Source organism: Oncorhynchus gorbuscha, unplaced genomic scaffold, assembly GCF_021184085.1.
Source record: "Oncorhynchus gorbuscha isolate QuinsamMale2020 ecotype Even-year unplaced genomic scaffold, OgorEven_v1.0 Un_scaffold_387, whole genome shotgun sequence".
NCBI classification, from domain to species: Eukaryota; Metazoa; Chordata; class Actinopteri; order Salmoniformes; family Salmonidae; genus Oncorhynchus; species Oncorhynchus gorbuscha.
Genome location: NW_025745234.1, coordinates 193,752 through 203,597, shown reverse-complemented (window position 1 = coordinate 203,597; position 9,846 = coordinate 193,752). Strand labels below are relative to the sequence as shown.

General features: G+C 46.1%; 1 pseudogene; it reads left to right on the top strand.

The window, feature by feature from the left end:
• Nucleotides 1-771: 771 nt before the first annotated feature.
• The window catches only part of LOC124018076, a 47,778-nt pseudogene continuing 38,703 nt past the window's right edge, over nucleotides 772-9,846 (top strand).

The following is a 9,846-nucleotide window of genomic DNA, read 5'->3' as shown; positions in this document are numbered from 1 at the left end:
CAGAGTCAATGTGGAGGCTATATACAGGGTGTTATGGTACAGAGTCAATGTGGAGGCTATATACAGGGTGTTACGGTACAGAGTCAATGTGGAGGCTATATACAGGGTGTTATGGTACAGAGTCAATGTGGAGACTATATACAGGGGGTACCGGTACAGAGTCAATGTGGAGACTATATACAGGGTATTACGGTACAGAGTCAATGTGGAGGCTATATACAGGGTATTACGGTACAGAGTCAATGTGGAGACTATATACAGGGTGTTATGGTACAGAGTCAATGTGGAGGCTATATACAGGGTGTTATGGTACAGAGTCAATGTGGAGGCTATATACAGGGTATTACGGTACAGAGTCAATGTGGAGGCTATATACAGGGGGTACCGGTACAGAGTCAATGTGGAGGCTATATACAGGGTGTTATGGTACAGAGTCAATGTGGAGGCTATATACAGGGTATTACGGTACAGAGTCAATGTGGAGGCTATATACAGGGTGTTACGGTACAGAGTCAATGTGGAGGCTATATACAGGGTGTTACGGTACAGAGTCAATGTGGAGGCTATATACAGGGTGTTATGGTACAGAGTCAATGTGGAGGCTATATACAGGGTATTACGGTACAGAGTCAATGTGGAGGCTATATACAGGGTATTACGGTACAGAGTCAATGTGGAGGCTATATACAGGGTATTACGGTACAGAGTCAATGTGGAGGCTATATACAGGGGGTACCGGTACAGAGTCAATGTGGAGGCTATATACAGGGTGTTACGGTACAGAGTCAATGTGGAGGCTATATACAGGGTATTACGGTACAGAGTCAATGTGGAGGCTATATACAGGGTATATATATAATTGAGGTGATATGTATGTCCCAGATATCTGGAGTGATCATCAGGGCTGTCAGACAGAAGGAGACCTTCCTCCAGGATGGAAGAGGATTACAGACAAGGCTGATAACTACTACTGGCATATCCCGAGTGGAGCCACACAGTGGGAGAGACCAGCGCCCAGAGACCCTCTCACCAGACAGGAGGGCTCTAGCCTGGGGGACACCACCTCAGCCTCCCCACCTCTAGACCACCAGGTAAACACCTAGAATGACATGTTTTTGGTATTTTTAGGGGCGAAAGCGATAATATTTGGATCCCTGACGATGACATTTGATTAAATAGAGCCACGTATTTTCTATATATTTGTAACAGTGAGATCTGAAGGCATCAAATCAAAGCACTGTTAATGGTCACATGGTTAGCCGATGTTATTGGTCACATGGTTTGGTCACATGGTTAGCAGATGTTAATGGTCACATGGTTAGCCGATGTTATTGGTCACATGGTTTGGTCACATGGTTAGCAGATGTTAATGGTCACATGGTTAGCAGATGTTATTGGTCACATGGTTAGACAGATGTTATTGGTCACATGGTTAGCAGATATTATTGGTCACATGGTTAGCAGATGTTATTGGTCACATGGTTAGCAGATGTTATTGGTCACATGGTTAGCAGATGTTATTGGTCACATGGTTAGCAGATGTTATTGGTCACATACACATGGTTAGCAGAGATGTTATTGGTCACATGGTTAGCAGATGTTATTGGTCACATGGTTAGCAGATGTTATTGGTCACATGGTTAGCAGATGTTATTGGTCACATGGTTAGCAGATGTTATTGGTCACATGGTTAGCAGATGTTATTGGTCACATGGTTAGCAGATGTTATTGGTCACATGGTTAGCAGATGTTATTGGTCACATGGTTAGCAGATGTTAATGGTCACATGGTTAGCAGATGTTATTGGTCACATGGTTAGCAGATGTTATTGGTCACATGGTTAGCAGATGTTATTGGTCACATGGTTAGCAGATGTTATTGGTCACATGGTTAGCAGATGTTATTGGTCACATGGTTAGCAGATGTTATTGGTCACATGGTTAGCAGATGTTATTGGTCACATGGTTAGCAGATGTTATTGGTCACATGGTTAGCAGATGTTATTGGTCACATGGTTAGCAGATGTTAATGGTCACATGGTTAGTAGATGTTATTGGTCACATGGTTAGCAGATGTTATTGGTCACATGGTTAGCAGATGTTATTGGTCACATGGTTAGCAGATGTTAATGGTCACATGGTTAGCAGATGTTATGGTCACATGGTTAGCAGATGTTATTGGTCACATGGTTAGCAGATGTTATTGGTCACATGGTTAGTAGATGTTATTGGTCACATGGTTAGCAGATGTTATTGGTCACATGGTTAGTAGATGTTATTGGTCACATGGTTAGCAGATGTTATTGGTCACATGGTTAGTAGATGTTATTGGTCACATGGTTAGCAGATGTTATTGGTCACATGGTTAGCAGATGTTATTGGTCACATGGTTAGCAGATGTTATTGGTCACATGGTTAGCAGATGTTATTGGTCACATGGTTAGCAGATGTTATTGGTCACATGGTTAGCAGATGTTATTGGTCACATGGTTAGCAGATGTTATTGGTCACATGGTTAGACATGGTTATGTTATTGGTCACATGGTTAGCAGATGTTATTGGTCACATGGTTAGCAGATGTTATTGGTCACATGGTTAGTAGATGTTATTGGTCACATGGGTTAGCAGATGTTATTGGTCACATGGTTAGTAGATGTTATTGGTCACATGGTTAGCAGATGTTATTGGTCACATGGTTAGCAGATGTTATTGGTCACATGGTTAGTAGATGTTATTGGTCACATGGTTAGCAGATGTTAATGGTCACATACACATGGTTAGCAGATGTTATTGGTCACATGGTTAGTAGATGTGTTATTGGTCACATGGTTAGCAGATGTTATTGGTCACATGGTTAGCAGATGTTATTGGTCACATGGTTAGCAGATGTTATTGGTCACATGGTTAGCAGATGTTATTGGTCACATGATTAGCAGATGTTATTGGTCACATGGTTAGACATGGTTAGCAGATGTTATTGGTCACATGGTTAGTAGATGTTATTGGTCACATGGTTAGCAGATGTTATTGGTCACATGGTTAGTAGATGTTATTGGTCACATACACATGGTTAGCAGATGTTATTGGTCACATGGTTAGTAGATGTTATTGGTCACATGGTTAGCAGATGTTATTGGTCACATGGTTAGCAGATGTTATTGGTCACATGGTTAGTAGATGTTATTGGTCACATGGTTAGCAGATGTTATTGGTCACATACACATGGTTAGCAGATGTTATTGGTCACATGGTTAGTAGATGTTATTGGTCACATGGTTAGCAGATGTTATTGGTCACATGGTTAGCAGATGTTATTGGTCACATGGTTAGCAGATGTTATTGGTCACATGGTTAGCAGATGTTATTGGTCACATGGTTAGCAGATGTTATTGGTCACATGGTTAGACATGGTTAGCAGATGTTATTGGTCACATGGTTAGCAGATGTTATTGGTCACATGGTTAGCAGATGTTATTGGTCACATGGTTAGCAGATGTTATTGGTCACATGATTAGCAGATGTTATTGGTCACATGATTAGCAGATGTTATTGGTCACATGGTTAGACATGGTTAGCAGATGTTATTGGTCACATGGTTAGTAGATGTTATTGGTCACATGGTTAGCAGATGTTATTGGTCACATGGTTAGTAGATGTTATTGGTCACATGGTTAGCAGATGTTATTGGTCACATGGTTAGTAGATGTTATTGGTCACATGGTTAGCAGATGTTAATGGTCACATGGTTAGCAGATGTTATTGGTCACATGGTTAGTAGATGTTATTGGTCACATGGTTAGCAGATGTTAATTCACATACACATGGTTAGCAGATGTTATTGGTCACATGGTTAGTAGATGTTATTGGTCACATGGTTAGCAGATGTTATTGGTTAGCAGATGTTATTGGTCATGGTTAGCAGATGTTATTGGTCACATGGTTAGCAGATGTTATTGGTCACATGATTAGCAGATGTTATTGGTCACATGATTAGCAGATGTTATTGGTCACATGGTTAGACATGGTTAGCAGATGTTATTGGTCACATGGTTAGTAGATGTTATTGGTCACATGGTTAGCAGATGTTATTGGTCACATGGTTAGCAGATGTTATTGGTCACATGGTTAGCAGATGTTATTGGTCACATGGTTAGTAGATGTTATTGGTCACATGGTTAGTTATTGGTCAGATGTTATTGGTCACATGGTTAGCAGATGTTATTGGTCACATGGTTAGTAGATGTTATTGGTCACATGGTTAGCAGATGTTAATGCGAGTGTAGTGAAATGCTTGTGCTTCTAGTTCCGACAATGCAGTGATAACCAACAAGTAATCTAACAATTTCACAAACTCTACCTTGTACACACACGTGTAAAGGAATGAATAAGAATATTTACATATAAATATATGAATTAGTGATGGCCGAACGGCAAGATGCAGTAGATGGTATAGAGTACAGTATATACTTATGAGATGAGTAATGTAGGGTATGTATGATATAGAGTACAGTATATACATATGAGATGAGTAATGTAGGGTATGTATGATATAGAGTACAGTATATACATATGAGATGAGTAATGTAGGGTATGTAAACAAGATGCAGTAGATGGTATAGAGTACAGTATATACATATGAGATGAGTAATGTAGGGTATGTAAACAAGATGCAGTAGATGGTATAGAGTACAGTATATACATATGAGATGAATAATGTAGGGTATGTATGATATAGAGTACAGTATATACGTATGAGATGAGTAATGTAGGGTATGTAAACAAGATGCAGTAGATGGTATAGAGTACAGTATATACATATGAGATGAGTAATGTAGGGTATATAAACAAGATGCAGTAGATGGTATAGAGTACAGTATATACATATGAGATGAGTAATGTAGGGTATATAAACATTATATTAAGTGGCAACGCTCTAACCACTAGGCTACCCTGCCGCCCGAACACCATCCAGTCCCATCCTTCAGCTCCCCTCAACCCCTCCCATCTATCTCTGAACACCATCCAGTCCTTCAGCTCCCCTCAACCCCTCCCATCTATCTCTGAACACCATCCAGTCCTTCAGCTCCCCTCAACCCCTCCCATCAAATCAAATCAAATCAAATGTATTTATATAGCCCTTCGTACATCAGCTGATATCTCAAAGTGCTGTACAGAAACCCAGCCTAAAACCCCAAACAGCAAACAATGCAGGTGTAAAAGCACGGTGGCTAGGAAAAACTCCCTAGAAAGGCCAAAACCTAGGAAGAAACCTAGAGAGGAACCGGGCTATGTGGGGTAGCCAGTCCTCTTCTGGCTGTGCCGGGTAGAGATTATAACAGAACATGACCAAGATGTTCAAATGTTCATAAATGACCAGCATGGTCAAATAACAATAAGGCAGAACAGTTGAAACTGGAGCAGCAGCACAGTCAGGTGGACTGGGGACAGCAAGGAGCCATCATGTCAGGTAGTCCTGGGGCACGGTCCTAGGGCTCAGGTCCTCCGAGAGAGAGAAAGAAAGAGAGAATTAGAGAGAGCATATGTGGGGTGGCCAGTCCTCTTCTGGCTGTGCCGGGTGGAGATTATAACAGAACGTGGCCAAGATGTTCAAATGTTCATAAATGACCAGCATGGTTGAATAAATCTCATCAATCTCTGAACACCATCCAGTCCTTCAGCTCCTCTCAACCCCTCCCATCTATCTCTGAACACCATCCAGTCCTTCAGCTCCTCTCAACCCCTCCCATCTATCTCTGAACACCATCCAGTCCTTCAGCCTCCCTAAACCTCTCCCATCTATCTCTGAACACCATCCAGTCCCATCCTTCAGCTCCCCTCAACCCCTCCCATCTATCTCTGAACACCATCCAGTCCCCCCCTTCAGCTCCCCTCAACCCCTCCCATCTATCTCTGACCACCATCCAGTCCTTCAGCTCCCCTCAACCCCTCCCATCTATCTCTGACCACCATCCAGTCCTTCAGCTCCCCTCAACCCCTCCCATCTATCTCTGAACACCATCTAGTCCTTCAGCTCCTCTCAACCCCTCCCATCTATCTCTGAACACCATCTAGTCCTTCAGCTCCTCTCAACCCCTCCCATCTATCTCCTACCACCATCCAGTCCTTCAGCTCCTCTCAACCCCTCCCATCTATCTCCTAACACCATCCAGTCCTTCAGCTCCTCTCAACCCCTCCCATCTATCTCTGAACACCATCCAGTCCCATCCTTCAGCTCCCTATCTCAACCCCTCCCATCTATCTCTGAACACCATCCAGTCCTTCAGCTCCCCTCAACCCCTCCCATCTATCTCTGAACACCATCCAGTCCCATCCTTCAGCTCCCCTCAACCCCTCCCATCTATCTCTGAACACCATCCAGTCCCATCCTTCAACTCCTCTCAACCCCTCCCATCAGCCCAGTGTCTGGCAGACCACCCCTGTATCCCAGGTCGCCCCAGTGTCTGGCAGACCACCCCTGTATCCCAGGTCGTCCCAGTGTCTGGCAGACCACCCCTGTATCCCAGGTCGCCCCAGTGTCTGGCAGACCACCCCTGTATCCCAGGGCCTTGGAGTGATTGGGGACCCGTCCTTTATAAAAAGCCCACAGTGCCACCTACAGGACAGAAGCAGACCACCCCTGTATCCCAGGTTTATAAAGAGCCCACAGTGCCACCTACAGGACGGAAGCAGACCACCCCTGTATCCCAGGTTTATAAAGAGCCCACAGTGCCACCTACAGGACAGAAGCAGACCACCCCTGTATCCCAGGTTTATAAAGAGCCCACAGTGCCACCTACAGGACAGAAGCAGACCACCCCTGTATCCCAGGTTTATAAAGAGCCCACAGTGCCACCTACAGGACAGAAGCAGACAACCCCCCCCCCTTTCATCATCTATGTTTGTGTGGGTTATTCTGGATGGATGTGTGTTTGGGTGGGTTATTCCACATTATTCCACACTACTAAACCCAGAACCAGTAGACCTTGTCTAGGTGTGACCAATAACCCCCCCACTACTAAACCCAGAACCAGTAGACCTAACAGAATTGTCCTGTCTCTCTCTTTTCCCCACCACTGTGTGTGTGTGTGTGTGTGTGTGTGTGTGTGTGTGTGTGTGTGTGTGTGTGTGTGTGTGTGTGTGTGTGTGTGTGTGTGTGTGTGTGTGTGTGTGTAGAAGCAGCTGTGGGGTGATGTTGGAGCTGTGAGTGGGGGAAAGATTGATAGTGAGGTTTGGAAGGTAAATATCTCTCCTCTAGACTCTGTCTGGGTTCAGGGTTCTATCTGTCTGGGTTCAGGGTTCTATCTGTCTGGGTTCAGGGTTCTATCTGTCTGGGTTCAGGGTTCTATCTGTCTGGGTTCAGGGTTCTATCTGTCTGGTTTCAGGGTTCTATCTGTCTGGATTCAAGGTTCTATCTGTCTGGGTTCAAGGTTCTATCTGTCTGGGTTCAAGGTTCTATCTGTCTGGGTTCAGGGTTCCATCTGTCTGGGTTCAGGGTTCTATCTGTCTGGGTTCAGGGTTCTATCTGTCTGGGTTCAGGGTTCTCTGTCTGGGTTCAGGGTTCTATCTGTCTGGTTTCAGGGTTCTATCTGTCTGGGTTCAGGGTTCTATCTGTCTGGGTTCAAGGTTCTATCTGTCTGGGTTCAGGGTTCTATCTGTCTGGGTTCAGAGTTCTATCTGTCTGGGTTCAGGGTTCCATCTGTCTGGGTTCAGGGTTCTATCTGTCTGGGTTCAGGGTTCTATCTGTCTGGGTTCAGGGTTCTATCTGTCTGGGTTCAGGGTTCTATCTGTCTGGGTTCAGGGTTCTATCTGTCTATCTGTCTGTCTGGCGAGTTGGCTGGCTGTCTGTCTCTGTCTGATGATGTAATGAGTGATGTCATATCTGTGTACCAGGACCTGCAGGCGGCCACGGTGAACCCTGACCCCAGCTTGAAGGAGTTTGAGGGAGCTACGCTCAGATATGCATCGCTACGGTAAGACAGACAGACGGGCAGACAGACAGACAGACAGACAGACAGACAGACAGACAGACAGACAGACAGACAGACAGACAGACAGACAGACAGACAGACAGACAGACAGACAGACAGACAGACAGACAGACAGACAGACAGACAGACAGACAGACAGACAGACAGACAGACAGACAGACAGACCTCTATAAAAGGTGATATTGTTACGTACCCAAAGGCAGGAGGAAACTGTGAGCCACACAGTCACAGGTTCTTATTCTTCTGTCCCCCCCCCATCCCCATCCCTCCCCCCCAGGATCCCTCTCCCACTGGAAGAGGAGGAGTCTAACAGTGACCCTGAGGCCAAGGTGAGAGGCCTGTCCTCTGTCTGTGTGTGTATCCCTGTTGTTGTGATGCTGTGTGTGGAGAGAGAGAGAGAGAGAGAGGGTTGTCAGTGTGGGCTGTCTGAGAGCTGTACAACACTGCCCCTCTGTGGACAGACTGAGAACAGCACTGCCGCTCTCTCTCTCTTTTAACAAATGAACAGTAAACATTACACTCCCAGAAGTTTCACAAGAAAACAGACATTTCAAATATATTACTGTCTATGTACAGTGTTGTAACAATGTGTGGAAGGTTTGGAAATCTTCCTTTTAAGTGGTTATAGAATTTAGAATAGAACAGCTCTTTTCTGGATTTTGATAATTAGTGGGTATCGGCCTAATTCTGCTCTGCATTATTTGGTATTTTACATTGTACACGGAGGATATTTTTGCAGAATTCTCAATTTGATTTATCTCTCTCTCTCTCTCTCTCTCTCTCTCTGTCTGTCTGTCTGTCTGTCTGTCTGTCTGTCTGTCTGTCTGTCTGTCTGTCTGTCTGTCTGTCTGTCTGTCTGTCTGTCTGTCTGTCTGTCTGTCTGTCTGTCTGTCTGTCTGCTGCCTCTGCCTCTGCCTCCTCCTCCTCTCTCTCCTGCCTCCTCTCTGTCTGTTTCTCTCTTTCTTGTCAGTCTGTGTTGAGGCCTCCTAAATAGTTGATGAATAGACTGCCTGAGAATGAGCCTGCCTGCCTGCCTGCCTCCTGCCTGCCTCCTGCCTGCCTCCTGCCTGCCTGCCTGCCTGCCTGCCTGCCTGCCTGCCTCCTGCCTGCCTGCCTGAGTGCCTGCCTGCCTGCCTGCCTGCCATTGCCTCCTGCCTTCCTCCTCCTCCTTGCCTGCCTGTCCTTCCTGTCATCCTTATGTAGATCCATCCTCCAGTCCTGCCTGTCTACCTTCCATTAGCCTCCATCCCTCCATCCTTCCATCCTTCCATCCCTCCATCCTTCCACCCCTCCATCCTTCCTCATCCCCTCCACCCCTCCATCCCTCCACCTCCTCCTAATTGCCTGCCTGCCTGCCCTGCCATGCCTGCCTGCCTGCCTGCCTGCCTGCCTGCCTGCCTGCCTGCCTGCCTGCCTGCCTGCCTGCCACCCCTGCCTGCCTGCCTGCCTGCCATGCCTGCCTGCCTGCCTGCCTGCCTGCCTTGCCTGCCTGCCTGCCTGCCTGCCTGCCTGCCTGCCTGCCTGCCTGCCTGCCTGCCTGCCTGCCTGCCTGCCTGCCTGCCTGCCTGCCTGCCTGCCTGCCTGTGCCTGCCTGCCTGCCTGCCTGCCTGCCTGCCTGCCTGCAACCTGTCTGTCTGTCTGTTTCTCGGTTTCTTGTCAGTCTGTGGAGGTCAAATAAATAGTTGATGAATAGAGAGAATGAGTCCCTCTCCCCCTCCTTCTCTCCTCCTCTCTTGGTGTGTTCAGTCAAAGGTTATGTAGAGTTCAGTCTGTCTACCTCTTCCATTAAGAATCACCCTTCCATCCCTCATCCTTCCATCCCTCATCCTTCCATCCCTCATCCTTCCATCCGAAAGAGG